This window comes from Bufo bufo, chromosome 1 (assembly GCF_905171765.1).
Source record: "Bufo bufo chromosome 1, aBufBuf1.1, whole genome shotgun sequence".
NCBI lineage: Eukaryota > Metazoa > Chordata > Amphibia > Anura > Bufonidae > Bufo > Bufo bufo.
In genome coordinates, this window is record NC_053389.1 from 454,900,460 (window position 1) to 454,928,450 (window position 27,991).

A 27,991-nucleotide genomic window follows, 5' to 3' on the forward strand; every position below is an offset into this window, starting at 1 on the left:
TTTACTTTCTTAAATATTCAGGTTTGAGGTTTGTTAACATTTTGGATTGACCAAAATACAACTACAACTGTACAACTACAGTGACTACCACTGTAGTTGTACAATAATAAAATTAATAATAATTGTACAATAATAAAATTAATCTTCAAAAATACAATTTCCTAATAAATGTACACATAGTATGTAAGTACAGTAAAGAAATCAAACGTCTTTTAATATTAGACAGATATCCCTCTCAATTCAGGGAGTGGGGGGTATTTTGTTGGGGTTTGTATACAAAGAAATACTTGGCTGTTAGTTGCTTTGAGTTTTGTAAGCAATAACATTGCATTAATAAATAAACACCTATAAATGTACAACACAGTCGTGTTCAAATGTAAAACATACCAAATCTTTATTGTTACATACAAAACATAATAATAAAAAACATATATATGGCAATGACGACACAGGAATGACACTGGACTGCTGGTAATGTAGCAATATAATAAATGCAGTAAATCCCATCTCCCCTGACAAGTGCCAAGTAGGTATCAAGTCAAAAGGTAATAATAAAGTGCAAAGTGCATGAAAATGGGGATAAACATGGGAAAAATAGCTTCTCAATAAATACAGACCAGTAAATCCTGACCCCCGACGCGAGTTTCGCTGTCGCTTCTTCAATTTATTGCTAATTTGCACCAACATGATTTTTAAGCATCGGTGGTAGGGTTGAGCGAATTCAGGGGATCCCCTGAAGAAGCGACAGCGAAACACGTGTCGGGGGTCAGGATTTACTGGTCTGTATTTATTGAGCAGCTATTTTTCCCATGTTTATCCCCATTTTCATGCACTTTGCACTTTATTATTACCTTTTGACTTGATACCTACTTGGCACTTGTCAGGGTAGATGGGATTTACTGCATTTATTATATTGCTACATTACCAGTAGTCCAGTGTTATTCCTGTGTCTTCATTGCCATATATATGTTTTTTATTATTATGTTTTGTATGTAACAATAAAGATTTGGTATGTTTTACATTTGAACATGGCTGTGTTGTACATTTATAGGTGTTTATTCATTTCTATCTTTAGCTCACAGCCATTATTGCCTTCGGGCGTTAATTTTGATTGGTGTTGTAAATATAAGGCCTCATGCACACGACCGTATTTTTTTGCGGTCCGCAAAACGGGGTTCCGTTTTCCCGTGATCCGTGACCGTTTTTTCGTCCGTGGGTCTTCCTTGATTTTTGGAGGATCCACGGACATGAAAAAAAAGTCGTTTTGGTGTCCGCCTGGCCGTGCGGAGCCAAACGGATCCGTCCTGAATTACAATGCAAGTCAATGGGGACGGATCCGTTTGACGTTGACACAATATGGTGCAATTTCAAACCGATCCGTCCCTATTGACTTTCAATGTAAAGTCTGGAGTCCCTTTTATACCATCAGATCGGAGTTTTCTCCAATCCGATGGTATATTTTAACTTGAAGCGTCCCCATCACCATGGGAACGCCTCTATGTTAGAATATACTGTCGGATATGAGTTAGATCGTGAAACCTCATTTCCGACAGTATATTCTAACACAGAGGCGTTCCCATGGTGATGGGGACGCTTCTAGTTAGAATATGCTACAAACTGTGTACATGACTGCCCCCTGCTGCCTAGCAGCATCCGATCTCTTACAGGGGGCCGTGATCAGCACAATTAACCCCTCAGGTGCCGCACCTGAAGGGGTTAATTGTACTATCATATCCCCCTGTAAGAGATCAGGGCTGCCAGGCAGCAGGGGGCAGACCCCCCCCCCCCTCCCCAGTTTGAATATCATTGGTGGCCAGTGCGGCCCCCCCCTCCCTTCCTCCCTCTATTGTAATAATTCGTTGGTGGCACAGTGTGCGCCCCCCCCTCCCTCTATTGTAATAATTCGTTGGTGGCACAGTGTGCGCCCCCCCCCTTCCTCCCTCTATTGTAATAAATCGTTGGTGGCACAGTGTGCGCCCCCCATTGGCCCCCCCTCCCTCTATAGCATTAACAACATTGGTGGCCAGTGTGCGGCCTCCCATCTCCCCCCCCCCCCTTCCCCCCCGATCATTGGTGGCAGCGGGTTACTAGCAATAGTACAATAGTAAAAGATTCATACTTACCTGGGAGCTGCGATGTTAGTGTCCGGCCGGGAGTTCCTCCTACTAGTAAGTGACAGTTCATTTAGCAATGCGCCGCACAGACCCTGTCACTTACCAGTAGGTGGAGCTCCCGGCCGGACACGAACATCGCAGCAGCAGCCAGCAGCAGGTAAGTATGAATCTTCTACTATTGTACTATTGCTAAGTAACCATGGCAACCAGGACTGTAGTAGCGTCCCGGTTGCCATGGTTACCGATCGGAGCCCCAGCGATTAAACTGGGACTCCGATCGGAACTCCGCTGCCACCAATGATGGGGGAGGGGGGAGATGGGAGGCCGCACACTGGCCACCAATGTTGTTAATGCTATAGAGGGAGGGGGGGCCGATGGGGGGCGCACACTGTGCCACCAACAAATTATTACAATAGAGGGAGGGAGGGGGGGGGGCGCACACTGTGCCACCAACGAATTATTACAATAGAGGGGGGGGGGGGGCCGCACTGGCCACCAATGATATTCAAACTGGGGAGGGGGGGGGGGTCTGCCCCCTGCTGCCTGGCAGCCCTGATCTCTTACAGGGGGCCGTGATCAGCACAATTAACCCCTTCAGGTGCCGCACCTGAAGGGGTTAATTGTGCTGATCACGGCCCCCTGTAAGAGATCGGGTGCTGCCAGGCAGCAGGGGGCAGTCTTGTACACAGTTTGTAGTGTATTCTAACTTAGAAGCGTCCCCATCACCATGGGAACGCTTCTGTGTTAGAATATACTGTCGGTTCTGAGTTTTCACGAAGTGAAAACTCAGCTTTGAAAAAGCTTTTATGCAGACGGATCTTCGGATCCGTCTGTATAAAAACTAACCTACGGCCACGGATCACGGACACGGATGCCAATCTTATGTGCATCCGTGTTCTTTCACGGACCCATTGACTTGAATGGGTCCGTGAACCGTTGGCCGTGAAAAAAATAGGACAGGTCATATTTTTTTCACGGCCAGGAAACACGGCTCACGGATGCGGCTGCCAAACGGTGCATTCTCCGTTTTTTCCACGGACCCATTGAAAGTCAATGGGTCCGCGAAAAAAAAACGGAAAACGGCACAACGGCCACGGATGCACACAACGGTCGTGTGCATGAGGCCTAACTCAATAAAACATTACCTGATTTAAAATTTTTTGACAGATATCCCAATTAAACACAAAATGCTTTTTTAAATGATTACTTCATTTATTGAAGGAAAATTTAATTGAAATCTATCAGTCTGGAAAGAGTTGCAAAGCAGTTTTTTGGACTCCAGCAAACCACAGTGAGTCCCATTATACAAAATGTAAAAAAAACAAAACAGTGGTGAACCTTCCCTTGACTGGCCAGCATACTAACATTTTGCCAACAGTGCATTAGCAACTCAGGAGGTCAGAAAAGAACCCAGAAGAAGATGTACAAAACTGCAGACCTCATAGCCTCAGTTAAGGTAAATGTACATGATTCCACAATAAGGAAGACACTGAACAAAAATAGCATCCATGGGACTGATTCAAGGAGCAAAACACTGCTGACCAAAAATAACATAATGACTTGTCTTGCATTTGCCAAAAAACCTTACGAGATGACTCGCGTAACTTTTTGGACTGATGATTCAAAGTGGTAACATTTAGTAATATAAGGGTCAGGTAAAAAAAACATTGTGGTGGTAGTGTGAGGGCCTGGGGCTGCTTTGCTTCTGTAGTACCTTAACAATTTTTGATGGACCAATGAATTCTGCTCTCCATAAAAAAATCCTGAAGGAGAATATATGCCTATCAGTTTGCAACCTAAAGATCCAGTAGAGTTGAGTTATGCAGCAGGTTATCTCAAGCACATAAGCATGTCCACCTCTGAATGGCTCAAAATGAACAAAATTAAAAGGAGTCTTTCACCTAATCTGAGCGTTTTAGACCGCTCAGATCAGGTTATAGACTCTTTGACCCTTATTGCAATCGTACCTTTCTCTTCTGTGTCCCTCGTCCAGATCATGAAAATAACACTTTTTAAACTTATGCAAATGATCTTCTGAAGGTGCCCAGGGGCGGCGTTACTGGGTGATGTGCCCAGAAAAACACACCTCCAGCCGGCGGACGTCACGAGCGGCACCAGAGGACAGCGGGCTGGGAACTGGCCCACACCTGCGCACTGCTCTGCCCATTATGGGCAGAGGAACAGCTTTTCATATTGCGCATGCGCCGGCCAACTAAAGACAGCTGGCCGGCGCATGCGCAATATGAAAAGCTGTTCCTCTGCCCATAATGGGCAGAGCAGTGCGCAGGTGCGGGCCAGTTCCCAGCCCGCTGTCCTCTGGTGCCGCTCGTGACGTCCGCCGGCTGGAGGTGTGTTTTTCTGGGCACATCACCCAGTAACGCCGCCCCTGGGCACCTTCAGAAGATCATTTGCATAAGTTTAAAAAGTGTTATTTTCATGATCTGGACGAGGGACACAGAAGAGAAAGGTACGATTGTAATAAGGGTCAAAGAGTCTATAACCTGATCTGAGCGGTCTAAAACGCTCAGATTAGGTGAAAGACTCCCTTTAAGGTTTGCAGTGGTCAAGTCAAAGCCCTGACTCAAATCCCATTGAGATGTAGGCGAATGAAAACAATTCAGCAAAGGGCAGTTGGGCAAATTTCCTCCACAGTTCTTTAAAGAGGACCTTTCACTAGAAAAAAAAATGTAAACTAAGCATACAGACATGGAGAGCGGCGCCCAGGGATCTCCCTGCACTTACTATTATCCCTGGGCGCCGCTCCGTTCTCCCGGTATAGGCTCCGGTATCTTCATATGTTCGGCTCAACTGGGTGGAGCCTGCCGGCGTCTCCTTCTCCCAGGCTGTAGCGCTGGCCAATCACAGCGCTCAGCTCATAGCCTGAGAGAAAAAAAAACTCTCAGGCTATGAGCTGAGCGCTGCGATTGGCCAGCACTCCAGCCTGGTCGAAGGAGACGCCGGCAGGCTCCACCCAGTTGAGCCGAACATATGAAGATACCGGAGCCTATACCGGGAGAACGGAGCGGCGCCCAGGGATAATAGTAAGTGCAGGGAGATCCCTGGGCGCCGCTCTCCATGTCTGTATGCTTAGTTTAGATTTTTTATTCTAGTGAAAGGTCCTCTTTAAAATACTCACACAGAGTACAGTATGAAGACGTTTTGAGATTTGCTAAGAACTCCTAACAAAGAGCATTGTCGCCCCTCTTCGTGCTCAAATGGATGAGGGGAGTATGTTTTTTGGGAGTTTTTTTTACCGCCATTTCAGGGAAAATTGATTCATTACCACGAAGCAGGAGGAAATTCGTCTTTGCAGCTACAGTAATGTAATTTCCCCTGAAATTTGGATCACAGTCCACTTCGGATACTTGAATTCGCTCAACCCTACCACCGACGCTTAAAAATCATGTTGGTGCAAATTAGCAATAAATGAGTCTGCGAAGATTCTCTAATATATACCCTTCCCAGTCAGTCTAAGGCTACTTTCCCACTCGCGTTCGGTTGTTCCTGCAGATGGATACGTTCAGATAATACAACTGCATGCATCCGTTCAGAACGGATCCGTTTGTATTATCTGTAACATAGCCAAAACGGATCCGTCTTGAACACCATTGAAAGTCAATGGAGGACGGATTCGTTTTCTATTGTGTCATATTGTGTGAGTGAAAATGGATCCGTCCCCATTGACTTACATTGTGTGTCAGGACCGATCCGTTTGGCTCAGTTTCGTCAGGGGGACACCAAAGCGGAATGAAGGCGGAACGGAGCCAAACTGAGGCATTCTGAGCGGATCCTTATCCACTCAGGATGCATTAAGGGCAAAACTGATCCGTTGAAATGAATGGGTCTGCATCCTATTCGCAAAAAAAAAAAAACGGACGGACATGGAAACAAACAACGTTCGTGTGCATGTAGCCTAATCATAAAGAGCGCCACTGTTGGACAGTCAACCTGATTGCTTCATGTCCCCATTCTGCCTTGTGTGAGCTTCTAATGTGTGTGAAGCTTCAATTTATGCAACAGGTCAGAAATAGAAATCCTGTGAATCTGTACCTGTGAATAGGTTTCATGTAACTACTGCATGCAAGTCAACGGGGACAAACCCTTCCAAAGTATGACTATGGGCTGTTCTTACTTCACAGACAGAATACGCTAATTTATCCTGGACCTTCTTACAGTCATTTCAGATTGCTGCAATTACTCAATCCAGTCTAAATTCATTTACGCTAGTAGAAAATCTGATTGAAATCATACAATAATATTAGCAGGAGCCAGTTCTGAGGGGACAGCTTGTACTGAGTTCACTGGTGAATTACAGGCTTCTACACTAGGTGGCGCTGGTGTCATTATTTTCAGTACATGTAAACATCCTAAACCGCGCAATTACAACAGTATTAATTAGTCAACAATAGCAGACCTCCAGTATAACTGAAGCGTAAGTACGGTATGTCAAAAGCTGTCATTTATGGCAGCATGCATTCTACTTACAGAAAGAAAATAAAAAAGGAAGGCACTAGCAAGTCACTTTCCCAGCAATTCTCCTGCTTTATTATCATATTGCGTTAACTCATAAGGTTATTGATTCCAGTGACAGCATGTCCATAGTCTTTAAACATGATACTGTACATTCATAGATGCTTATGTCTGAAACTGAACTGGTTATCAGACTGAGGCATTTCTACAGGGCAGGAATCTCCAAAGTGATGAGAGGCCTGAAATAGATGGTGGTCTTGCTGCAAGGGCCCAATGCCCCTCAAAAGAGCAGGACTGTTGTAACAAATTTAGCAAGCGGCCACAAGGGATCTGCCTTCCCTTGTCCCTGCACAGTCAGTGCTGAAAGTGTCAACTGTTCAGGGACATTTCCCAACTGGTAACACGTAGATAGACTTTAATGTAGACTGTTAGCAATTCATTTAAAAGCTTCTAGTAGGTTTAATAGAGGAATGGCACAACATAGTTATATAAAAAGATGCCTCAAAAAAGGGTGCATTCACAAACCATATTTACAGTCCATGTTAGATTCACATTTTTTTGTGGATCACCAGGAGACCTATTAATTTCTATGGGGCCACAAAAAATGTATGTCATTCAATGTCATTCCGTTTTGCTGACAATAGACATTTTTTCCATAGGGCCCGGATAAAGTGCAGGTGTGTGATTTGCAAACTGTAAACCAGAGACGGTCGTGTGAATGCTCCCTTTTTGTTGTATGGGAAAGCTCTTTCCACTGTGTGGTTTCCAGCACCAGGGTACTGAAGTTAAAGAGGACCTTTCACTACTCTACAAACTAAAAACTAACTATATCAGTGGGCAGAGCGGCGCCCAGGGGTCCCCCTGCACTTACTAGTATGTCTGGGCGCCGCTCCGTTCGCCCGGTATAGGCTCCGGTGTCTGCGCTCCCTCTGACTGATTTTTTGTATGAGGCGTGTCCCTTGCTGCTGCGCTGGCCAATCGCAGCGCACAGCTATAGCCAGGCTATGAGCTGTGCGCTGCAATTGGCCAGCGCTGCAGCAAGGGACACGCCTCATACAAGAAATCACTCCAGTACAACAGAGGGAGCGCAGACACCGGAGCCTATACCGGGCGAACGGAGCGGCGCCCAGACATACTAGTAAGTGCAGGGGGACCCCTGGGCGCCGCTCTGCCCACTGATATAGTTAGTTTTTAGTTTGTAGAGTAGTGAAAGGTCCTCTTTAAGCTCCCACTAACTTGAATAGGAGCTGAGCTACAGTACTCCAGCGCAGCCACTACACAGTGTACAGAACCTTCTGCTTCCAGCTGTGTTCACTGCATAGCTGGTGGCTGTCTGAAACAGATGATCCTGGGGGTGATGGACCTCTACTGATTAGAGTTAAGCGAACCCGAACTGCAAAGTTCGGGTTCGTACCGAACCTGGCGAGTTCAGGTACCCGGGCCAGAACCAAGACTTTTTCACTGAAGTTCGGGTTCGGTGTCCGGGTGATTTTATTATTTTCTGTTATAACATGGTTATAACGGAAACTAATAGCATTCTTAAAACAGAATGCTAAATAAAATGTCTACTGAGGGGTTAAAAATAAAAAAAATACCTCGCCTCATCCACTTGATAGCGCAGCCGGTATCTTCTTTTCTTCAGGACCTGCAAAAGGACCTGCGTTGACGTCACCGCACTTACCACGTGGTGAGCGAGGTGACATCACCACAGGTCCTTCTATCTTCATTCAGCAGGACCTGCGGGGACGTCACCACACTGAAAGAAGGTACAAGGAATCATCGTGGATGATAGGTACGTGTCACCGGGTTCCTGGCCTCGGTGGAGTAAGAGCCGGTTTTTATGTGTCAGCAGCAGTTGCTGTTTGACACTTTGATACTTAGTATGGCTGTAATAGCTGATCCGGGACGGCTCTTACTGGGAGTAGTCAAAGTGCTGGGTGGGTGACTAAACACTGATGTTTTGAACCAAGAACTTGTACTTTGCCTCTGTGCTGCACCCACTAATCCTAACTACCAGAGCGAATCCCCACATTTGGTGGAGGATGCGGGGAAGCGCAGTGAGGCTGGCGTGAAAGGCGATATATTTTTTTGGTTTTCATTTTTGGGCACGGTTGTATGTCGCACATCAAACCAGCGGTATTACAACCCGTACCCCACGACAAAATGGAGTCTGTTGTGAAGGCCCTCGTGGAAGCTAATCTAGAGCAGTGAGAGACCAACCTGCACCAACGGGAGGCTAATAAGCAACAGCAAGAGACCAACCAGTTGCTGCTACAATACGTGATGGCTTTGCAGACAGCAGGAGCAACCCCAAGCGTCCACAATGCCTGGAAAGCAGTCCGGGCAGCGATCCCTAAGATGACACCCGCAGACGACATTGAAACCTACCTGGCGATGTACGAGTCCCATGGCTATGCTGGATAGACTATTGGCTGACATTCTGGAGGGCTCTGGGGACATTCCAGCACTGGATCGGCCAGGGTTCTCTTGGAAATGCCCTGGAAATGGTGGTCCTGGTGGAAGGCTATGAGGCCACTGACAAACTTAAGGGGCGTTCATTCGGGAGGGGGGCATGTAAACCCCAGTACTCCCCACCCCAGGCCCAACGGCCTAATTGTGGTTACCGTCAGTCACTGTATGCTATGAAACTGTGTGCCACAGGTACCCCTGAGGCTCTAGACCACTTGTGCCAGGTGGAAGTGGGAGACACTCAAGCTGAGGCACTGCTGGAGCTTGGTGACCCTAGTAAGGGCTACCCTAGTCCGCTGAGTATACTGGCCGGAAAGTTTGGGTGCTGTGCATTCACAGAGACTTAAAAGACTACCCAACAGCGCTAGTCACTCTAACCACGATAGCCGGCAGGTGGACCTACGAAGTGGCAGTCGCCGCAAACTTGCACTACGAACTCATAATAGGGAGAGACCCTATGGCCAGTTGTGAGAGTTACTGGTACCCCTAAATCAGGGGTGAGCCCAGGAGATTGGCCTTGTTCAGGAGGACGGCCAGAACCCTGGGAACCTGAGGCCGAAGGGCCAGTAGTAGGGGTGACCGCCACCTTGGAGGAAAAGGGGGAGATAACCCTGTGTAGGGTAATGGTGGGAGACGTGGAGCAATTGCCACCGGGACCTGAGTTGGCAGACTTCAACGTCTCCGGGGAGAATTTTGGTACAGCCCAAAGCCGAGACTCAACCCTATCCCGGGCTTGGGAGAATGTGGTAATAGTTGATGGGGTACCCCAACAACCTGGGGCCTAGTTGATGTTTCCCCGTTTTGCGGTCAACCAGAATATGTTATATTGGGTAAACCAGCTGCGGGGTGAACCCATTGAACAGTTGGTGTTGCCCAGGTCTCGTGTTAGAGTTAGCCCACCAACATGTTTTCAGGGGTCATCTGCAGAAGACACAGGACCGGATACTACAATGGTTTTACTGGCCCAGTGTATTTAGAGAGGTGGATGACTTTTGTAAGTCCTGCCAGACCTGCCAAACTAGCCCCCAGCACCTGTTCCGCTGTCCCTTAGTGCCTCTCCCAATTATCGAGACTCCATTTGAAAGTATCGCTATGTATCTCATAGGCCCAATACCGAAGTACGCTAGAGGGCACCAACATATCTTGGTAGTCCTAGACTACGCCACTCGGCACCCGGAGGCGGTGCCACTGAGACATACATCGGCTAAACTCATAGCAAAGGAATTAATGGGGATGTTCTTCAGAGTGGGGCTACCTAAAGAGGTTCTGACTGACCAGGGGACCCCTTTTATGTCCAAGGTCATGTGGGAACTCTGTAAGTTGCTGAACATCAAGCAGATACGGACGTCCGTCTATCACCCGCAAACTGACAGCGTAGTAGAAAGGTTTAATAAAACGTTAAAAACCATGTTAAAACGAGTAGAGTCTAAGGATGGGAAGGACTGGGACCTCCTTCTGCCCTATCTTATGTCTGTAGTGAGAAAAGTGCCCCAGTCCTCTACTTTGTTCTCGCCCTTCGAACTTCTATATGGTAGACATCCATGTGGTCTGTTGGATATAGCCAAAGAGGCGTGGGAGCAACAACTCACACCATATAAAAGCATTATTGAATATGTTACCCAGATACAGGAACGTATGGAAACCGTGTTGCTGCTGGAAAAGGAACATATGGAGGCAGCTCAGTGAGCTCAAAGTCAGGTGTATAATCGGCAGGCTCGGGTACGGATCTTTAACCCGGGAGATCGGGTTTTGGTTCTGGTACCGACAGTGGACAGTAGGTTACTGGCTAGGTGGCAGGGACCCTACTCGAAAAGGTTGGAGAAGTAAACTACAAGGTACACCAGCCAGGGCGGCAGAAGCCAGAGCAGGTGTACCATGTGAATTTGCTCAAACCTTGGAAAGATAGGGAGACCAGTACTGACGATAGCCCGCGGACGAGTTTTTTAGGAGGAGAGGTTCCGGCCGCTCAGTCTCATGTAAGGGAAGTGGTTTCCACAGTGAAGATTGCTGACAGCCTGAGAGTTCGTCAGCAAGAACACGGACGTGTTCTAAGACCTCCCTGGACGAACTTCCATAATCCAGCATGACATTGTCACTGAGCCTCAGGCCAAAGTACAGTTGAAACCAAAACGTGTACCTGAGGCTCGGCAACAAGCCATCTCGGAGGAAGTGCAGCTAATTGAGGAGTCCAAAAGTGAGTGGGCCAGTCCGATAGTCTTAATATCAAAGCCGGACGAGTCGTTACGATTCTGTAACGATTTCTGGAAACTAAACGAAATCTCCAAGTTCGATACGTATCCCATGCCTCGGGTAGACGAGCTGATTGAGAGGTTAGGACAAGCCCGGTATTTTTCTGTTTTGGACCTCTCCAAAGGGTACTGGCAGGTACCCTTAACGGAGGCTGCAAAAAAGAAAACGGTCTTCATTATACCGGAGGGGCTATTTCAGTAAAAGGTGTTACCCTTTGGTCTGCATGGCGCCCCCGTCACTTTCCAAAGGCTAATGGACATTGTGTTGCGACCACATCGTTGGTACACTTCGGCTTACCTGGACATAGAAACATAGAATGTGTCGGCAGATAAGAACCATTTGGCCCATCCAGTCTGCCCAATATACTAAATACTATGGATAGCCCCTGGCCCTATCTTATATGAAGGATGGCCTTATGCCTATCCCATGCATGCTTAAACTCCTCCACTGTATTTGCAGCTACCACTTCTGCAGGAAGGCTATTCCATGCATCCACTACTCTCTCAGTAAAGTAATACTTCCTGATATTACTTTTAAACCTTTGCCCCTCTAATTTAAAACTATGTCCTCTTGTAGCAGTTTTTCTTCTTTTAAATATTCTCTCCTCTTTTACCTTGTTGATTCCCTTTATGCATTTAAATTGTCATCCACAGTACCGACTGGGAAAGTCACCTACCCAAAGTGCAGGCTGTAGTGGACTCCCTTCGGAAGACGGTACTAACCGCTAACCCAAAAAAGTGTGGGATAGGGTTAGAGGAGACTAAGTACCTGGGGTATGTCATTGGGTGCGGAGTCATCAAACCCCAAGTGAACAAAATAGAGGCAATACGAAATTGGCCCCGACCTGTCACCACTAGGCACGTAAAGTCATTTCTGATGGGCTATTAGATGAGGTTTGTCCCCCACTTTGCTACGGTGGCCACACCATTGACAGGGCTCTTGAAGGGACACAAGTCAGTGATGGCTGGCTGGGATGATCGGGCGGAAGAGGCTTTCTCCGATTTGAAGTCGGCCCTGTGCGGGTCCCCAGTTTTGTTGACGCCCGATTTCAAAAGGGACTTTATAGTACAGACCGATGTCTCCAAAGTAGGCCTTGGTGTTGTACTGTCCCAGGAAGTCAACTGTTGTCTTCCTCAGTCGTAAGCTCACCCCAGCCGAGACCCGGTATAGTATAGTGGAAAGTGCCTGGCTATCAAGTGGGCACTCGAGTCGCTCCGCTATTATTTGTTGGGGAGAATATTCCGCCTGGTGACTGACCACTCCCCTCTCAAGTGGATGAGCCAGGCCAAAGAGGTAAATGCCTGAGTCACCAGTTGGTCCCCGTCCTTACAAAACTGTAAGTTCTCCGTAGAACACAGGGCAGGCCGGTTGCAAGGAAACGCGGATGCCCTGTCCCGAGTATACTGTATGGCATGTGTTCACCCCCTCAGGGTTAAACAAAGGGGGGAGGTATGTGAGAAAGTACAAGGAATCATCATGGATGATAGGTACGTGTCACCGAGGTTCCTGGCCCCTGTGGAGTAAGAGCCGTTTTTTATGTGTCAGCAGCAGTTGCTGTTTGACACCTTGGTACTTAGCATAGCTGTAATAGCTGATCCGGGATGGCTTTACTGGGAGTAGTCAAAGTGCTGGGTGGGTGACTACTCCCAACGTTCCAGGCCGGGTTTTGCCAGGCATAAAAACCAGCCAGCACTGCCAGGTGGAGAGGATTACCTCCGTCTGACAGTGGAGCTCAGGGCTGCAGGGCGAAGACCCTGTATTTGAAAGCCTGTATTTGAACTTTCTGAGGCAGAACTGCCACCAAGGTGACTTTTGTTTCATTAACTTGCCATTGGGTGTGAAGTAACACCAACACTGCAAAAGTGATGTTTTGTTTTTGGCATCATTTGTGAATAAACACTGAAGTTTGAATTACGAACTTGTATTTTGCCTCTGTACTGTGCCCGCTTATCCTAACTACCAGAGCGAATGCCCACAATATATACACTCACCTAAAGAATTATTAGGAACACCATACTAATACGGTGTTGGACCCCCTTTTGCCTTCAGAACTGCCTTAATTCTACGTGGCATTGATTCAACAAGGTGCTGATAGCATTCTTTAGAAATGTTGGCCCATATTGATAGGATAGCATCTTGCAGTTGATGGAGATTTGAGGGATGCACATCCAGGGCACGAAGCTCGCGTTCCACCACATCCCAAAGATGCTCTATTGGGTTGAGATCTGGTGACTGTGGGGGCCATTTTAGTACAGTGAACTCATTGTCATGTTCAAGAAACCATTTTTCCAGTCTTCAACAGTCCAATTTTGGTGAGCTTGTGCAAATTGTAGCCTCTTTTTCCTATTTGTAGTGGTGATGAGTGGTACCCGGTGGAATCTTCTGCTGTTGTAGCCCATCCGCCTCAAGGTTGTGCGTGTTGTGGCTTCACAAATGCTTTGCTGCATACCTCGGTTGTAATGAGTGGTTATTTCAGTCAACGTTGCTCTTCTATCAGCTTGAATCAGTCGGACTATTCTCCTCTGACCTCTAGCATCAACAAGGCATTTTCGCCTACAGGACTTCCGCATACTGGATGTTTTTCCCTTTTCACACCATTCTTTGTAAACCCTAGAAATGGTTGTGCGTGAAAATCCCAGTAACTGGCAGATTGTGAAATACTCAGACCGGCCCGTCTGGCACCAACAACCATGCCACGCTCAAAATTGCTTAAATCACCTTTCTTTCCCATTCTGACATTTAGTTTGGAGTTCAGGAGATTGTCTTGACCAGGACAACCCTACATGCATTGAAGCAACTGCCATGTGATTGGTTGACTAGATAATCGCATTAATGAGAAATAGAACAGGTGTTCCTAATAATTCTTTAGGTGAGTGTATATACATACATACATACATACATACATATGTATAAGCAGTCAATAATTTTGTTATAATTAGACATGCATACAGAAGTGTATTGAGAAGTGTTTTCAAGAAGGTTAAATTTCTACCGACCTTTGCATTTTCAAACAATGGACTTCCTCCTGCCACCGGTAAATGTGTATTCTAACACATAATGGGTTATTGATTGAAAAATTGTGCTCCACTACACTGCCAGTGGTTCAGCTTGAGAGGGCAGAATAACTCCTCCTGTACATATCTAATAGAATCATCAAGTCAATATCCCTTCAACAGCACAGGACCTTGTAAAAAAAAGGCATGAAATGATATAAAGCACATGCATGAGACATCAAATTACACTCCTCGAATTTTCTTCATACGTATCATTTGCATGTATTATCTGTAGCTTTTATTTTTAATCTTAGTATTTTAGTATTGTTAATATGTATACTGTACATACCGCTGACTGTGCATATAGAGGAAAAATGCCAGCATCCAATTCCTGTAAAAATCGCACGTTGATTATGTCCAGTATAAAATCGGGTACAAGTACACAACACCGCTTACATGTTTTGGGGCACCAAGTTTGCCCTTAATCATAGCAGACAGTGGTCACTTTCTGCTCTGTTGCATCTCCCGGCAGCTATATAGTTAGCAAGCACGCCGGGCATACAGATCGCACGGACACTGTCAGCAGCACAATGTAAGACAGGGCAGTATATGGAAATATATAGTATTCATGGCCAGCTTTAGGGAATATATGAGGCAGGCAGTGAGGGCAGCACAGTGAGTGAGGAACATCTTCACTATTCAGCACTGAACAGGGAAGACGAGCAGCTCACGGCCAAAATACACATTCAGGGTAATTTATTTCATTAAAAAATCCAAATTCAATAAATAAAGTAGATTGAAAAAATGTTTATCAATTGTTCTACATATTTTTTTTTTTTAAATGGCAGTTACACTTTAATATTATCATACTGGTTTCTATTGTGATGACTTCTTTAGGGAATTATATTAACGGTCACATTTAGCATGATCAATCCTTGTTCTGAATTTGTGGAGAGCAAACACAGGACCTTCTCCACCACCCCCAGAAGCAGCAGCAAGACATATCACATTTAGGGTAGGTCCAGATGGGGCACATGTTTTACATGCAGCTTTTGTCATGACTTTACCATGGATATCACCCTATGGAACTGCAAAAAGGGAAATCCATGGTGACAATATGTGGCTATATAGACTATGGATAACATTAGCTTTTTTTATTATTGCATTTTTCTTTTTTTGGGCCAAAAAAACTTTTTTTAATAGGTCTTTATCAAAAATGTTCAATATTTTGTTTTCTACAGCTTTCAATACCAGTCCCTCTGCAGACTGTTGTTTCTCAGTTCTGTCAGAGCTACTCAGATTGCTTGATCTGCAGCCATTATCTCTGAACTCCTGACAGCTCATAAACACTCATTTAACCTGAATTCTTATCAGTTGTTTAAGACTTTAGCTTAAATTGTGAGCTGTTAGGAAAGTAAAGTTAAGGGCTGCAGATGGCGCCAGCAGAGCAACATTGATGGATTCACCGAGAAGGAGAAGCAACAGTCTGCAAATGAAGTGAAACTTAAAAGGGTTGTCCAGGTTCTAGGCTGAGCACGGATATAAGCTCCCCTTCACGCCTTCAACATGTAGGAGTGGAGCATTGGAGCATTTCCTTGTTATGATGTTCCCCTTACCTTGTGCTGCGTCGTGTAGGGCAAGGTTTGTATGTTGTGAGCCATTGACGTATCGGGCTTCACATCAGTATGCTAGGCGGAGATTGATAGCCACCTTTGAAACCACCCAGAACAGCAATATTCACCCATCACAACCACACATCACAGCTCATTTGTGATGTCATCAGGCTCCCTATTAGCCATGCTGATGTGAAGCCCGGTCCCTCACTGGCTCACAACGAACAGCCCAAAGCAAAGGGAGCAAGGAAATGCTCTGATGCTCCACTCCTACATGGTGAAGGTGTGAAGGGAAGCTTATATCTGGTGTAGGAAGGCGCAGGGGTCCGTCATACAAAAGTATTTGAGCGAATCGCTATGGACCTAGTAGGCCCAGTACCGAAGTCTGCTAGGGGACACCAACACATCTTGGGGGTCCTTGATAACGCCACTCGGTACCCAGAGGCAGTGCCACTGCGACATACATCTGCGAAACTTATAGCTAAGGAGCTAATGGAGATGTTCTCCCAAGTGGGGTTTCCAAAAGAGGTTCTGACTGACCAGGGGACCCCTTTTATGTCCAAGGTCATGAGGGAACTCTGTAATTTGCTGCATATCAAACAGTTACGGATATCCGTGTACCATCCACAAATGGACGGTCTGGTTGAAAGGTTTAATAAAACTCTAAAAACCATGTTAAAAAGGGTGGTGCCGACCGTGGACAGTAAGTTCCTAGCCAGGTGGCAGGGGCCCTACGAGGTACAGGAAAAAATTGGAGAGGTAAATTACAAGGTACACCAGCCGGGGAGGCGAAAGCCGGAGGAGGTTTACCATGTTAATTTACTAAAACCTCGGAAAGATAGGGAAATCTGTACGGAAGACAGCCCGCGACCAGGTTTTCTAGGGGAAGAGGTTCCGGCTCCTCTGTCTAATGCAAGGGAAGCGGTTGCCACAATAAAAATTGCTGATACCCTCTCCTCTAAACAGGCTCAGGAGACCAGGGAGTTCATTAGTCGGAACACGGATGTGTTCTCGGACCTCCCTGGACGCACTTCCGCAATCCAACATGACATTGTCACTGAGCTTCAGGCAAAAGTCCGGTTAGAGCCATACCGGTCATGCTGCGGCTAGACGTCATTGAGGAATCTAAAAGTGAGTGGGCCAGTCCTAAAGTCTTAATTCCTAAGCCAGATGGGACGTTACGATTTTGTAACGATTTTAGGAAGTTAAACTAAATATCAAAATTCGATGCATATCCCATGCCTCGGGTAGATGAACTAATTGAGAAGTTAGGCCAAGCCAGGTATTTTTCTGTTTTGGACCTCACCAAAGGGTACTGGCAGGTACCCTTGACGGAGGCTGCCAAAGAGAAAGCTGCCTTCATCACACCAGAGGGGCTGTACCAATATAAGGTGTTACCCTTTGGCCTGCATGGCACCCCCCGCCAATTTTCAACATCTAATGGACTTTGTACTTCGTCCACATTGGCAGAATGCCTCGGCTTACCTGGACGATATTATCATTCACAGTAATGAAAGTCACATGCCCAAAGTACAGGCCGTAGTGGACTCCCTTCGAAAGGCGGGACTAACAGCTAACCCAAAGAAATGTGCGATAGGGTTAGAGGAGACTAAATACCTTGGGTATGTCATTGGGCGCAGAGTCATCAAACCCCAAGTAAACAAAATAGAGGCGATACAGAATTGGCCCAGACCTGCCACCTCTAGACATGTAAAGTCGTTCCTGCTAATGGTGGGCTATTATATGATGTTTGTCCCCCATTTTGCCACATTAGCGGCTTTGTTGACAGGGCTCTTAAAGGGACGGAAGTCCGTGATAGTCCGCTGGAATGACCAGGCGGAAGAGGCTTTCTCCGCTTTGAAGTCGGCCCTGTGTGGGTCCCCGCTTTTGGTGACGCCCAACTTCAAGAGGGAATTTGTGGTACAGACCGATGCCTCCGAAGTAGGCCTCGGTGCGGTACTGTCTCAGGAAGTCAACGGGGAGAAGCATCCCATTGTCTTCCTCAGCCATAAGCTCATTCCAGCGGAGACCCGGTACAGTATAGTGGAGAGAGAGTGCCTGGCCATCAAGTGGGCCCTCAAGTCTCTCCGCTATTATCTGTTGGGGAGGAAGTTCCGTCTGGTGACCGACCACTCCCCTCTCAAGTGGATGAGCCAGGCCAAAGAGAGGAATGCCCGGGTCACCAGGTGGTTCCTGTCTCTACAAAACTTTAAGTTTACAGTAGAACACAGGGCAGGCCGGTTACAGGGAAACCCTGTCCCGAGTACACTGTCTGGCGTGTGTTCACCCCCTCAGGTTTGTACAAAGGGGGGAGGTATGTAGGAAGGCGCAGGGGTCCGTCATTGACAGAAGGTACATGTCACCGAGGTTCCTGGCCTCGGTGAGATAGGAACCGGTAGTTTAGTGTGTCAGCAGCAGCTAGGCTGGCTGACACTGTGTTTTTACTTAGTGTGGCTGTATAGCCGATCCGGGCCGGTTCTTATTGGGAGCAGCCAAAGAGCGGGGTGGGTGGCTGTTCCCCACGTTCCAGGCCAGGTTTTGGGCTGGGAATAAAAACCCAGCCAGCAGTCACAGCTGGGTGTAGATTACCCTGCATTTTCATAGTCGAGCTGTGAAGCACTGTTGTCTTGGGTTCCAACAAGTTGGTAGCGTGCTGGAGAGCCGCACGCTGAAAATCAGGCGCCCTAAAGCCTGCGGTGGACAGCTGTGGATTGCCATGGATAAAGCAGTCCGCCAGGTGACACGTTTGTGCTGTGGACTTTATGTGGTGTGAATTAACACCAGGACTCTGCACAGTGTTGTTTTTTGCTTTATTGTTTTTTGTGTGAATAAACACTGAACTTTTGCTTTACTACAATGTTCTTGCCTCTGTACTGCATCCGCTTACCCTGCCTACCAGAGCAAATCCCTACATCGGGTTCAGCCCTGTTGTACACACTTTTTTGAGTAAGCTATGGGAGTAGAGGGTCTCTGGGAGTAAAAAAAATATTTTTTTCACAAATTTCCCCCATGGCGATCGCTCATCATTCGATTACTGCACATGATTACACTGGCCAATAATCGGCAACAATTACCCTAACAATCATTCAGACAATTATCAACCATTGTAAAAGGCCCTCAAACACAAGTGTTATAGGTCAATGGTAGTAAACCTTTTCAAACCAAGTACCCCTAGTGATAAGAAGTCCGAACAGAGTATAGCCAGGGAAACTGACAGTGATAAATGTTAATCAAATAAAGATATTCTGACACCGCTGTCATAGGGTCTGTTCTAAATTTCTGAGAGCAGTTCCTTCAGATTTGACAGAATAGTGCAGCATGCAGCACTAATCTTCCTGTCAAAATTACATCACATTAGAACCCATGATGGATGACTATTACTTTTTAAATTACATTCCCCACTACAAAACTTACAGGATAATACAGCACTACATACATCGTACATCGAGTGACGTCTCCTGTGATGTAGATATTATCTTTCCTCATCTTCTCCATTTGGAACAGACTGCCGTGCCATGATGATGACGTCTTTTAGCCATGTCTCATCGCTGCAGAGTTTGTCACATACGGTAGAAATCTTAGGTACCTCATACCATCTTTCCCATATTCTCAACACCCCATCCTGCCACCACCAATACTGTGCTCCCCAATACTATACTTGTCTCCCCCTAAAAATATTATTACCAGTATCTTAGTGCCTGGCTCAATAATTATTCCCATGCAGTGCCCTCAAAAATAACTGTGCCCAGCAAATAGTACCCCGACGCAGTAAAATAGTGCTCCCCAAAAAGCTGAGCTGATACCATGCCAGGGTGCAATACACAGTAACAGTAGTCCCAGAAGTCCTACCAATAGTAATAATTCTCTCACAGAGTACCCCCAGATAGTAATAATGTCATCCAATTTGCTCCAGAAATAATAATGCCCCCATAGTCCCCAAAGAAGTAATATTGTTCTCCAATAGTCCCCAAGTAGTCATACATAAAGTCCGCTACAATACCCCAGTAGTAATAATTCCTCCTATAGTTCCCCCAGTTGTAATAACGCCTCCATAAGTAATAATGCCTGACTATAGTGCCCCTAATAGTCCCAATGCCCCCTATAATGCCACACTACTAATAAAGGCCATCATAGAGCCCCAGTAGTCAAAAAAGCCCACAGCAGTGCCTTTCAGTAGTTATAAAGACCACCATAATGCCCTGAGTAGTATTAAAGCCCCCACAGTGTGCCACAGTAGTATATATGCTTCCTTATTGTGCCACCAGTAGTAGTAATGCCCGCTAAAGTGCCCCCAGTAGTAATGACGCCAACTATAGGGCTCCTCAGTAGTAATAAAACTCCCATAATTATACACCAGAAGTAATGTTTGCCTATAGTGCCCCTAGTAGTATTAATGCCCCTTATAGTGCCCCAGTAGTAACAGAGCCCCCCTAATGTGTCTCACAACAAATAAATACCCTCTTATAATGGCCCCCTGCCTCTAGTATTGATGTCTCCATAGTGATCCCCCCAGTTATAATAATGACGACCCGATACAGTAGCCCAATAGCATTCTGCTATTCCTCTGAACGGTGGTACATATCAGTTACTGGGGACAGCAATACAGTTGAATGTCGAGGGGGCTTAGCAACCAACAATGAAACATTACCGGATGCAGGGTTGGACTGGCCCACCAGAGCATCAGAGGATTGTTCGGTGGGCCCAAGCTCTGACAACAATGGCCCTTAGTATAACAGCACCCTTAAGGTCCTATATACACAGAGGGTGGAACCTCAGAATCATTTCCTCTGGTGGGCTCAAGGGACTTCCATCCAACGTTGACCGTATGCTAGGGCAGTCCTGCGCACCCTCTCACCCTAAGGGTCCATTTACATGTTCGTAGTGTATTGCGTATCCGCAATACACTAGGCTGACACCCCTATAGAAATGCCTATTCTTGTCCGCATCCTTTCCGTCCCCATTGAGAATGAATGGGTCCACACCCGTTCCGCAGAATTGCGGAACAGATGCGGACCCATTCAACGGACGTGTGAATGGACCCTAAGGCAAGTACCCCTTGGGTATGCCTATTACAAATTGAAAAACAATGATATAGATAAAATCTCATCCAATATAACTTTATAAATTTCATGAAATTGAAAACCTCAATCAAAATTCAATGCAAAGACCATGTACCATTCGTATCCCTGAAAAAAGCAACTTAATTTCATCTAAGCCATGATAGGAATTTACAGGTCGTTTCCATAGAAACAAAACCCCAGAGAACATTTCATTTAGTGTTCTTACATAACTAGCAGAACATGCTGTATCCACCGCAGTCACATCTACGAACTTTTACCCCGTGCCTAATTCCATATAAAAGTTACTAAGGATAACGTTTGCCAACTAATATAATTAAGAAATATAACTTTTAATGCATTTAAAATGTATAGACAGCCTGTAAACGAAATGTGGGTTTACCCAAGATATGGAGAAAGGTATTAAAAGTGTTTTCTGAGAGTACTGAGAGCCAAGGGCGCTGGTAGTCGGACCCCCACTGATCTGATAATGACGACCTATCCTGAGGATATGACAGAAAACCCCTTTAAATATAGTCTTATTATCTAAACTGTTTCCTTTCCGTTTAGGGATGTTCCCATAATATTACAGCCATGTTATTCCAGTTAACAGACTACAGGCTATTTTATGGAAGCCTGCCGCCTGGAGTGCATATAGGCTGCCACTGCTGATGCGTTCCCCGAGCAAGGTGTGGCAATATGAAGCCTTTGCACATCCTGTATTGTGGTATGTGCTGGAGCTTGCCATAATTCATACAGAATCCATAAGTAGAAAACCCTTGTATGCCTAGATACAGTATGCTACCATAGCAGGCCAAAGGAACCAAGGCTGATCTGTAATACGGATCCAAAATCTGATGACATTTCTTTTCTAAACTTTTTATTTATTCACTTATTTTTTTAATGTGTTGCTTGTTTGTGTTCATTTCAAGTAACCCCATTGCTATGTCCTCAAAACTAAATATCATGAAGTGCGTTTTCATAAACTGCATTTATTTGCCCATAAACTAGGAAATGTAATCTATTAGTTTGTTTCCTATCGAGAGCATCTAGCTTGAAGCAACAATGTCAAAAATGATCATTTCAAGCCAAGAATATTGAGTAAAACCTGAAGCCTGGGAAAAAAATATGAAACGCATTCTACTTGACTCCTTTAAAAAAATCAATTTTTAGTGTACAGAATTTCAGCTGAAAAGAACTCAGGAGTCTGAAATTAAATTGAGCAGCCGCAGTCATAAGGTTGTGGAGTACAAAACTGATTGAACTACTGTACAAGTTTATAATGAAAGCTCTAATGCACATTTTATCTAATGGAAATTTAATGAACATTTTAGTAAAAGTTTATTGCCAGAGGATCCTGGCAGCTCATTAATTTTAATCAAACACTGAGGAAACAGAATATATGTTTTCTTTAAGCGAAAGGCACATTTACTAGTTATAGATGGATGTAGGGCTGCATCAAACTATTATTGCAATCAGCCCAAATGCATCAGTTCCCCCCCAGTGTCATCAGCTCCCCCCCCGTGTCATCAGCTCCCCCCCCTGTGCCATCAGCTCCACTATCCCCCAGCGCCTTCAGCTCTCCCCCACCCTAGTGCCTTCAGCTCCACTCCCCCAGTGCTTTCAGCTCTCCCCCACCCAGTGCCTTCAGCTCCACTCCCCCAGTGCTTTCAGCTCTCCCCCACCCAGTGCCTTCAGCTCCACTCCCCCAGTGCTTTCAGCTTTCCCCCACCCAGTGCCATCAGCTCCACTCCCCCAGTGTCTTCAGCTCTCCCCACTCAGTGCCATCAGCTCTCCCCCACCCCAGAGCCATCAGCTCTTCCCCACCCAGTGCCTTCAGCTCTCCCCCACCCCAGTGCCTTCAGCTCTCCCCACCCAGTGCCATCAGCTCCACTCCCCCAGTGTCTTCAGCTCTCCCCACTCAGTGCCATCAGCTCTCCCCCACCCCAGAGCCATCAGCTCTTCCCCACCCAGTGCCTTCAGCTCTCCCCACCCAGTGCCATCAGCTCCACTCCCCCTTGTGCCATCGTCTCTCCCCCCTTGTGCCATCGTCTCTCCTCCCTTGTGCCATCGTCTCTCCCCCCTTGTGCCATCGTCTCTCCCCCCTTGTGCCATCGTCTCTCCTCCCTTGTGCCATCGTCTCTCCCCCCTTGTGCCATCATCTCTCCCCCTTGTGCCATCGTATCTCTCCCCCTTGTGCCATAGTCTCTGCTCCCCTTGTGTCAAAGTCTCTGCTCCTCCTTGTGTCATAGTCTTTGCTCCCCTTGTGCCCTCCTGCCCCCTCGTGACACCCAGAGTGCACAGCGTCATTGGTTGCCATCGTTCCGCGCTGCTCTGGGCCTGACGTCACACAGCGCGTCAGGTCACGGCGTGCATTGAGGGCTAGCGGGAGTCACGGAGCAGGAGTAATACCAATCGCTTCACTCCCGCTCCGTGGTCACGTGACACAAACGAATCCTCGATGCAATAAACTTGCATCAAGGATTTTTTTGTGTAGAATTCCTCGATTTAATCGAGTACTCGTTGCAGCCTTAGATGGATGGTTAGATAAATAGCTGGATAGGTAGAGTTCATTCTAGCACTACAGTTTTTCTGGACAGGGCGCATGTGTGAATGCTTGGGGATTGATTTTGGGAACACTTAAGACCACCCATGCAAATTAGCATACTTACCAATGTTTCAGTTAGTAAAATCAGGGCATATAAGCCCCACCTCTGAGGAACACCTCAACTTGCCTGTGAACACACACCAATGAGGAACACCCCAACTTGCTCGTGAACACACCTATGAGCGGGGTTTGTGCTAACCACGCCAACTTTTGGCCTGGGACGGCGCAAATTTGCTGGGCCTGTCTCTGAAAATCAGGGACAGTCCCGCCAAATCTGGGACAGTTGCCAACTATGAATTAGGATACTTATAACGCAATCTGAGCCTCTCTGGAATAGAAGCTTGCAGAGCAGGGACATGGACATGACTTGAAGAAGCTTCTGCTGCAGTGGATGGATTACGTGACCAGACAGGACATCACAGGTAAATAAAGTATATTACAAATGATCAGATATAGGCAAACTGAAGTTACTGACCTATACTTAATTAAGCCTGGAGAATCCCTTTAAAGCTCCTATGAACAGTTCATGTCTCCACAGTTATAGTCTACAAACAAGCTAAGAAACTGCCGTCAGACTCGCTTCCATCTGTCCCCTACTTCTTGCTAACCTATTGAAGATAAGGTAGTTTAAGACACACTGGAGCAATATAAAAAATTGGTTCCAAAGGTGGACATATGATTGGATTTTCGTAATAAAAGACTGTTCTCAAATGAGTTGTCTCACAAAAAATTATCTTTTTTCATAAGAGCAATTGGATCTAAACAATTTTGTAATTGCATGTCATTAAAAGTCTAGTATAGCCACTAAGATATACAACAAAATGTATCTGTACAGCGCCACCTGTTTGTTCTTTTCTTCATTTCTCTGTCCATCTAACTAACATCACAGAGGTGGACGCACATGCTCAGTTCAATTCTTCAAATGCCACCAACCCTATCTTATGTTGGAAGCTGTGACAGTAAAGGTGCCTTCACACGTCACAGCATTTTCTGCAACAAAATCCGCAAGTGCAGAAGTTGCGACTTTTGTTGCAGATTATGCTGCGGATTCTGAGTGCGAATAATGTTGCAGATTTCAGTGTAAATTACATCTCCATTGAAATGAGTGAAGCCATTTAGCTACAGGAAATCTGCAACAAAACTTTATTTGTATTCTGTTCCACTGCAGAACAGAACGAAGGGTGACACTTTCATCCCCATGGGCACCTTTACAGGGAGAAAGCAGCAGCAGAAAGGACATGCCAACTGAGAAAAAAAAACCGACTGGGATAACCCCTTTAACATTGACAAATGCATTACTTATTACACATTGGTCTAGCTGATATGACACTGATCTTCAGTGCCGCACCGCAGAACCTTTTAGTTCTGTTCTCTGACCAATGCATTATTTATAGCATGATCTCTGAGATGATTCTGGAGTATAATAACAGAACATGTGCCGTTAGTTCATAAAAAGACTGCAATTGGATAGATTAATATTAGAAGATTACAAACATCGAGGTATATACTTATTAAATGTTAACATGGACATAATACAGTAGAGACCTAGTAAACAGCACCAAGCAATAAAATATCTAATGGATGTTGGGCCAAAAAAAAGTTGTAAATTTGGTCGGAACTCAGTGCCAGTCTACCAGGTGATAGCAGTGGATGATAGGCCAGTAGAGGTAAAGGAAGACCCTTTGTAAGTCAAGCATCAAATGAAGAACAGCAATAATTATGTCCCACGTAGACCACATAGTACGCTTACGCATAAGACATTTCCAATGGACAGCATGTTTTTGCCAGTTATATAAGGGGTAGCACTGACAGGATACAGTAGGTCACACCAAAAACTAGGCCGATCAACTGACTAAGGTACAGTATTAACATGATCAGGATAGGTCATGGATCAGTTAGGGTCTGATCTCCAGAACCACATTGGCTCGTCCATATGGATGACTGGCCCTGCACTGAGATGAGGTGCAACAAGCAAGAGGCTATGTCCAGTATAATAATGAAGAAAAGTTGGTGCTTGTAGGAGTGCCCTCGTGCTGATCACCAAGGATGCCCGAAAAGGAACTCCCACCAATCAGTCCAGGAAAACCCTTAAAGGGAATCTTTTACTATGCACCTGTAACTAAAATAAGCCACGTGTTCAGATGTGAGCTTGTCTACAATCTTTACCCGTGGCTTCAATTTCAGAGAAATAATGCTTATCATTTTATGCTTATTAGCCCCTGGGTGCAATGAGGGCAGTGCCGTTGTACCCGGGGCTCCACTCACTTGCCTTGATGTCCACACCCCCACCACTTTGACTGACAGGGACAGTAAGCAGTCAGTGAATATGTACTCACGCCTGGTTCTGAAGTCTCGCTGCAGCACGCTATGGCTGACAGTACCAACTCTGATCACTATTCTTGATGGGGACACGGATATCAAGCCAAGCGACCGGAGCTCCGGGTGCAATGGCACCACCCTTGTTGCAATTAAGGGCTAATTAGCATAAAAGTATAATTTCACTGAATTGGAGGCAGGGATTAGGATAGGAGAAAGTGCATTACACTATGTTGATCATACAGCTGGTTTGAGTCACAGGTGCCTGGTGACAGATTCCATTTAAATACTGCAGGAGTAGCACTGTGCTCCAGTTGCAATAACGTATTGCTTTGCTGCAAAAAACATTTTTTATTTTTGTTTTTTTCTGTAGAAGCAATTAACCAGATAACGAAAGCAATTTCCAGGATCTGCAACTGTCAGGCGCAAGGACTGCAAAAATGGAATTAATTTGTGGTTGTTTAATTGGATTCAACTAATTTCACTATAATCTTCAGTTACACAACCATAAGCATTTGGCAAAATAACAGATAGAAGGCAAAATGTACAGATTCTGAGGAAGGAAGCTTTGCAAATGTGAAATCGTTCTTTACACCAGGTTAGAACACAGATTAGCACTGCTGGGCGATATTACATAGTTATACTGGGCTGGAAAAGAACGCAATCAGAAAGAGCCATGGTCAAGAGGAAAGCAAGTGCTGCCTGGTAACTGAAACAGTCCCTATATCAATCATTGTAGTACAAGACTGCAAAAGCTATTCTTAATCTTCTGTCCATAACCAATTTTCATTCATAGACGCATATTTTTTCCAAAATAAACAGTTTTGCAAAATCCAAAAAGGTCACAGCAACAGCGATATTAATATTCAGATTTGAATCTTTGAATATTCCGCATATACCTTCAAACACCATAGGCTTACTGGTCTAAGGATCCTTTGTTCTAGATGTTTCCGCATCTTTAATATAACATAGCACCATCAAACTAATGGAATTGAAAGAAAATCTCAAAATTGCTATATTGATCTATGTTTTATCACGGTACCAAACAGCCCTTGTTTGTAGGTGTTGTCATATTCCCTTAAAGGGAGCCTATCATCTTTTTTTTTGCTTCTTAAAAGGGGTTTTCCAGTTTTGACATTTTCAGCATGAAATCGCAGGAAACAACACACGTTATAACAATAGTTATTCCCCATTTTTCTGTACTCCATATGGTCACGTGACATTTTCCACTGTGTAGCATCACGTCAACATCTGAGGCTCTGCCCTGACACATCATCAGTGACCTTGCCACGAGGGCGGTGTTCTTCTCGTTTTCCTGGACCCTGCCCTTTAGACATGGTGCCAGCAATGATGCCAGCAAGTCTTAGGATGTTTTTTTTTTTTAAACAGGGCTTCAAGCAAGCTTGGATCTGTGACATTCAAGCTGGGAAGGGAAGGAGAGGCAGAGACCTGATGCTACAGTCACTCCCCGTGAGTCTTGTGCAGGTAAGTAATCACAGGGCGCAGGTCACACATCGCAATTACACAGCAGGAGTCAAAATTGATTTAGTACTTGATCATCTGACTTTTATCATGCAGTAAGGTTGAATGGTTGAAGTTATTTATTTTTTGTGTAACCAGAAAACCCCTTTAAACTAAGCATATTGCCAGGTAATGCAAACACAGACATTAAAGGGAATCTGTCACCAGTGACCTCCCTATCCAGCTGTTTACATAGACACATAGCTGTAGTTCACCTGATTAAAATGCTGTTATTATTTTTATGATCTGAGGCTTCGTTCCCAAGTTATGATACTTTTTCTCAATATGCAAATTAGGCCCTTGGTGCAATCAGGGCATCACTGTTACTCTTATTGCACCCAAGCTCTGCTCCTTTAAATGGCTAGCCCCTCCCAATCTGTTGTGATTGACAGGCCTGACACTGGCAAAACAGTAAGGGAGGAGCTGGCCACAGAAAAGAGTGGGGCTTGGTTACAACAAGAGCAACGGTGACAGCCTCATTGCACCAAAGGCTTAATTTGCATATTAAGAAAAAGTATCATAACTCGTAAATGGAGAGTCAGGATAAAAGAAAAACTGCGATTTAATCAGGTGAACCACA

At 45.6% G+C, this 27,991-nt stretch overlaps 1 protein-coding gene across 1 annotated transcript in view; it reads right to left on the reverse strand.

Moving 5' to 3' along the window:
• Positions 1-27,991, reverse strand: part of PPFIA2 (PTPRF interacting protein alpha 2) — a 385,317-nt gene that overhangs the window by 321,082 nt on the left and 36,244 nt on the right. The gene's annotated exons all lie outside the window — the stretch shown is intronic.